General features: G+C 37.7%; 1 pseudogene; it reads left to right on the top strand.

The window, feature by feature from the left end:
* LOC107006193 overlaps positions 1 to 2,528 on the top strand; it is a 7,141-nt pseudogene extending 4,613 nt beyond the window's left edge.
* Positions 2,529 to 6,364: the final 3,836 nt, after the last annotated feature.

Here is a 6,364-nt window from a genome sequence, read left to right as displayed (position 1 = left end):
CCCCCCCCCGCGCGTAAGGTTTGTGGTCAGAAAAAAATTTGTGAGTGTTATGGGAATGGAAGAAGAATTCTATGTGAAAAGAAGCTTCTGAGCACTTCTTCATATCCTCAAAATTTTATTTTTTAAAATAATATGATTTTGGTAAAACATTACCTTTTCTGCGGAAAATATGTGCACAAATTGAATAACCTAGGGCTTTTTTTCTACTCCTGATATTTGTTTTTGAGAATATTTTTACTTCATCGAATTGAGTCTAGTTGTTGTATTTGTCCAACATATGATATTCAAAGCCTTTTTTTTATGATTCTCTTGCTACAAAATGTTGCTTTTAGAAAATGAGATTGGGGATGTTCTATTTTTCCAATATATTTTTTTCCAATCGATTATGTTTTTTCTCACAAGATCTCTCAAATCTATATACTTCAACTAGAACTATTCAAATATTTTTCACATTCTACAAATGGAAGATGAGTTTCTAGATAAAAAAAAACAGGTAAAACACTTGTAATTTCAATGTTTGGTTTCCAAAGTATGAAGAAAGCATTCTTTTCCTAAAAGAAGTGCGCTTTTATGCATAAATATTTGTCCAATTTGTTTTCACTAGGTGTTTCTTGTTCTGCTCTTGAAAAAGTTATTTTCTTTGTGATTATGATTATGATGTGTATTAATCTTGGGTCTTTGTTCTCTCTATGGAACAGGAAAATCTTCATTGAGGTCTTCCGAAAGAGACAACTTTAGGTTAGTTTTTAAACTCTGCTAAAAGTTTGAATATTGTTAATTTGTCATTATGGATGAGCTGGGATTTGTGTTTTTTATTTTTATTACTCCTTGCTGGTTGGATATTCTAAAGATTCTAATTGTTTTTCTAATTTGAGTTTGTAGAGCAATTTGTGAAGTACTTTGAGAAATATAGTGAGATAAGAGACCTAGTGATTATGAAGGATCGACATACTGGTAGACCTAGAGGCTTTTGATTCATCACTCATGTTGATCCCTCTGTTGTTGACATTATTGTTGATGAAATTCATAACATCACTGACAAACAAGTGAGTGATTTAGCTTCACTTTCAATGTATATATTAATACTATATTTGACTAGTCAAATAAGGTTAGAGAAAAGAACTATTAGAATTCTTATGTATGTTTGTCATGAGAAAATTTTCTTTTTGTGGCCTTGCCTAACGAACCATCATTTATGTTAACTCATAAAATTCTTTTGAGATAATGAGTTTGGTTGGGACCGTATATTTGTACTATAGTTCATAGTATTCCTGGTACTGTAAGATTTCTAGTAGAAACCATATTGTGGGTAATGTATATTTGTAACCAAAGGTCATAATATACTTGGTGTTGTGAGGTTTTAGTGAAACCATATTCTTCGAGTCCACACATTTTTTTTAGTAAAAACTTGTTATAAGATGGCATACATTTTGGCTTTGAGATTTGTTAGATTACATTTGGTTAGGTTGAGATCAATAGAATCATTCCTAAAGGATCTACTGAATCAAAGAATTTTAGAACAAAGAATATTTTTGTTGGCGGCATTCCTACTACTATGGATGAAGGTGAATCATCACCTATTTTTCTTTTTTCAAGAAATGTTACAATACCATGTGTTTTATCCTGTAGTTTTGTGTCATGTTTTATCTAGTTTCTCAGGTTTTAATTTTTAATACTTTTCTTCATGACTAGGAGAATTCACGGTCTCCTTCGCTAAGTATGGGAAGGTGAGCGACTGCGAGATCATACATGACTATGTGCCTAAGCGGTCTCAAGGCGTTGGATTTATTGTGTTTGATAATGAACAAGAAGTTGATAATTTGTCATCTTGGGGAAATATGACGGATATGTTCGGTCCCCAGGTGAGTTTTATCCAATGGTTATCCAAGATAACAGATGTGTTGAGATGTAACTGTCCTGTAAATTGTGAAAATTCAAGATTTTTCTTTGGTTTATGATACAATTTTCAATATTATTTGTTCAATCTTTCATACAATGTCTTTCATGTGTCGTAGTTTAAAGTTTGTAGGATTGATTTAGTGTTATTTTTTCAGGGCTCAGTTGTGGCATGATTTTGCATAAACAATCTTATAGGTTAACCTAGTTCTTTATTTTAGGTTGAGATCAAGAAGGCAGAACCAAAGAATCCCTCACACCCAACATTTGGTCATTCATATGGTGGTGAATCTAAGGGATGTGCATAAATGATAGTTATGATAGAGGTTTTGGCAATTCCTATAACAACTTCTATAGTGGTGGGGGGTTTTGGAACTGATTTGTACAGGTCTAAGGAGGTATGATTTGTAGTTTTGGTGACTATGGATATGGTGGTGTTGAATTTAAGTGGTAGATATGGAGACTTTGGTGCTGGTTAATTTGGTAGGTGTCGAGGAGATCCCTCACTGGGTTATCCTAGTCGCTATGGCTCTTATAGTGGTGGCTATGGTGGAGGTGCTAGAGGATATGGTGGTGATGGACTAATGGGCGCATATGGCCATGGAGGTGGTTATGGGGGTGTCACGAACTGAATCTACACCCTAGACGTGGCCAACACTTGAAGACCATTGCTAGTCCCAAAGCGAACCCTCATCCCGGGTGACCACAAACAGAAGACCTAATGTAAGCATAGTAAAGCTTAAAAAACTGAAGAAAATCAATAACTCAATCACAAATCTTTAAGTTAAAAGATTAACTCTTGATAAAACTAATATATTCAACTCTCCATAAAATAGTCTACTTAAGTCTTTAAATATTTAACAAAATAAATAATACAAAATGAAGCCTCTAACTGTATAAGATGGAAGTCGGGAAAAGACCCACAACATCTTGACTAAACTGAAAGTAAATTAAATCCTCCGGAAGAAAGAAAGCTCACCATAGCAAACTGAAACTCTCGGATGTATCATCGAAGCTCATGTTGGTGATCCCGAATACATGTGTATGCATCATCAAAAGGTGCAAACCAAATGACTCAGTATGTGGAAAGTACGAGCATGGTAAAAGAATTATAAAGCATAAAATAAGCTTGTACTTGATAAAAAAAGAAACATACTTCTTTTCAACTCACTTGAACTCAATTAAACTCAAGAATAAGATACTCAACTCAGAGATTAGATACTTAACTCAACGATTAGATACTCAATTTAAAGATATGATACTCGACTCTGGGTACTCAACTTTGGATACTTAACTCAATGTAAAGCAATAAAACACATGCAATATAATGAAGGCTTATAAAATAGTAAGCAACTTAGTTCGTCAAAAATAAAATGTATATCAAACTCAATTTTACTTAAATAATAAAGTAATATAGTTTCCGTGGAATATTCTCTAACTGACAACCACCACTATGAGTCTAAGTGGTGATACAACGTGTTGTCCACACCCCCAAAATTGTCCTATACATTTCCGTCATATAGAACGCTTAACTTAGTGGATCCACTAGCTTATGCTAAAAGCATCTTAAGGAGTCATCTAAAAAGTATGATCATTTACTATCCATGATGGCTACATGGTTTATGAAGACTTGAGTCAATATGAACTTGCATCCCCATATCGGTGCTCAATACTACTGCCAAAATATACTTAAATCATGTGTTTGTAAAAACAAAACTCTTTCTTTGGTTTGAGATAATTACTCAAAACTTATTTTAAAAGCTCTCTTGGAATTAATGTTCCCTTTCTTGCTCAAAACTAATTCGGAAATCTCAATTTCCTCTCATATAAAATATGAAAACATTTACTCTTGGGAATGCTTAGTTCCCATATCATTTAAGGAAAATGAACTTTACTCCTAATCTTTACTCAACTCAAATATTAAGTCTTAAAAAAAAGTTAAAAAATATGTGAAAGACTTCTTAAAATATTGTTCATGTTGAATAATGGACATGAACAACTCAATGCAAGGCTTTCAATAACCATATATAGAAGTCAATACATAGAACTCAAGAAATTCAATGATACTACTTATTTCAAGAATGTCACATCCGGGGAGCACCCCCTAGACGTAACCGGCGTCGTCGTCTTCTTTGAGGACTAAGACTAGCCTCTTAGCTTACATCATTACATTCATAGGTCAAATTTAGCAGAAATTTAAAACTTTTTACTATGTCTACATTGAGTTTTACATAGACATCTACATACACATAGTATATATATATCGAGTATACATAGACCCTTCATATATGAATATTACTTAGTCTTCTACTTTTATTGCATATAGATAGATAGATAGATGGATGGATGGATGGATGGATGGATGGATGGATGGATGGATGGATGGATGGATGGATGGATGGATGGATGGATGGATGGATGGATGGATGGATGGATGGATGGATGGATGGATGGATGGATGGATGGATGGATGGATGGATGGATGGATGGATGGATGGATGGATGGATGGATGGATGGATGGATGGATGGATGGATGGATGGATGGATGGATGGATGGATGGATGGATGGATGGATGGATGGATGGATGGATGGATGGATGGATGGATGGATGGATGGATGGATGGATGGATGGATGGATGGATGGATGGATGGATGGATGGATGGATGGATGGATGGATGGATGGATGGATGGATGGATGGATGGATGGATGGATGGATGGATGGATGGATGGATGGATGGATGGATGGATGGATGGATGGATGGATGGATGGATGGATGGATGGATGGATGGATGGATGGATGGATGGATGGATGGATGGATGGATGGATGGATGGATGGATGGATGGATGGATGGATGGATGGATGGATGGATGGATGGATGGATGGATGGATGGATGGATGGATGGATGGATGGATGGATGGATGGATGGATGGATGGATGGATGGATGGATGGATGGATGGATGGATGGATGGATGGATGGATGGATGGATGGATGGATGGATGGATGGATGGATGGATGGATGGATGGATGGATGGATGGATGGATGGATGGATGGATGGATGGATGGATGGATGGATGGATGGATGGATGGATGGATGGATGGATGGATGGATGGATGGATGGATGGATGGATGGATGGATGGATGGATGGATGGATGGATGGATGGATGGATGGATGGATGGATGGATGGATGGATGGATGGATGGATGGATGGATGGATGGATGGATGGATGGATGGATGGATGGATGGATGGATGGATGGATGGATGGATGGATGGATGGATGGATGGATGGATGGATGGATGGATGGATGGATGGATGGATGGATGGATGGATGGATGGATGGATGGATGGATGGATGGATGGATGGATGGATGGATGGATGGATGGATGGATGGATGGATGGATGGATGGATGGATGGATGGATGGATGGATGGATGGATGGATGGATGGATGGATGGATGGATGGATGGATGGATGGATGGATGGATGGATGGATGGATGGATGGATGGATGGATGGATGGATGGATGGATGGATGGATGGATGGATGGATGGATGGATGGATGGATGGATGGATGGATGGATGGATGGATGGATGGATGGATGGATGGATGGATGGATGGATGGATGGATGGATGGATGGATGGATGGATGGATGGATGGATGGATGGATGGATGGATGGATGGATGGATGGATGGATGGATGGATGGATGGATGGATGGATGGATGGATGGATGGATGGATGGATGGATGGATGGATGGATGGATGGATGGATGGATGGATGGATGGATGGATGGATGGATGGATGGATGGATGGATGGATGGATGGATGGATGGATGGATGGATGGATGGATGGATGGATGGATGGATGGATGGATGGATGGATGGATGGATGGATGGATGGATGGATGGATGGATGGATGGATGGATGGATGGATGGATGGATGGATGGATGGATGGATGGATGGATGGATGGATGGATGGNGACAGACAGACAGACAGACAGACAGACAGACAGACAGACAGACAGACAGATAGATAGATAGATTCATAAGAAGTCTAGAATATGTCTCATATTAAACCATCTAAGTTGAATAAACCATCTTGGGTTCAACCCATACTTTATTACAATAAAGGCCTTATGTAGGCATATACAAAGTAAACAAAGACAGAGAATGAACTAAATCATCTATAAGACTAAATAATATCAAATAGTAAGATAGTGACATCGTACTCGGAAGGTGAGGACCTACCGAACACTTGGGGAATATCCAAGGAGTCTTCAATGGCCTTCAACTAAGCTCAACAGCCGGATCCTACAATTTGTAGTAAATATAAACATGGGGTTAGTATACACTTGTACTAGGTATGAGAATATGCATATAAAACAATTGAAGTCATGCTAAAAAAGGACATTTGTTCACAACCATGCTAAAGTACTTTGAAAAGCCTTA

This window comes from Solanum pennellii, chromosome 12 (genome assembly GCF_001406875.1).
Source record: "Solanum pennellii chromosome 12, SPENNV200".
In the NCBI taxonomy this organism is placed as follows: domain Eukaryota; kingdom Viridiplantae; phylum Streptophyta; class Magnoliopsida; order Solanales; family Solanaceae; genus Solanum; species Solanum pennellii.
This window is presented reverse-complemented; position numbering and strand designations above follow the sequence as displayed.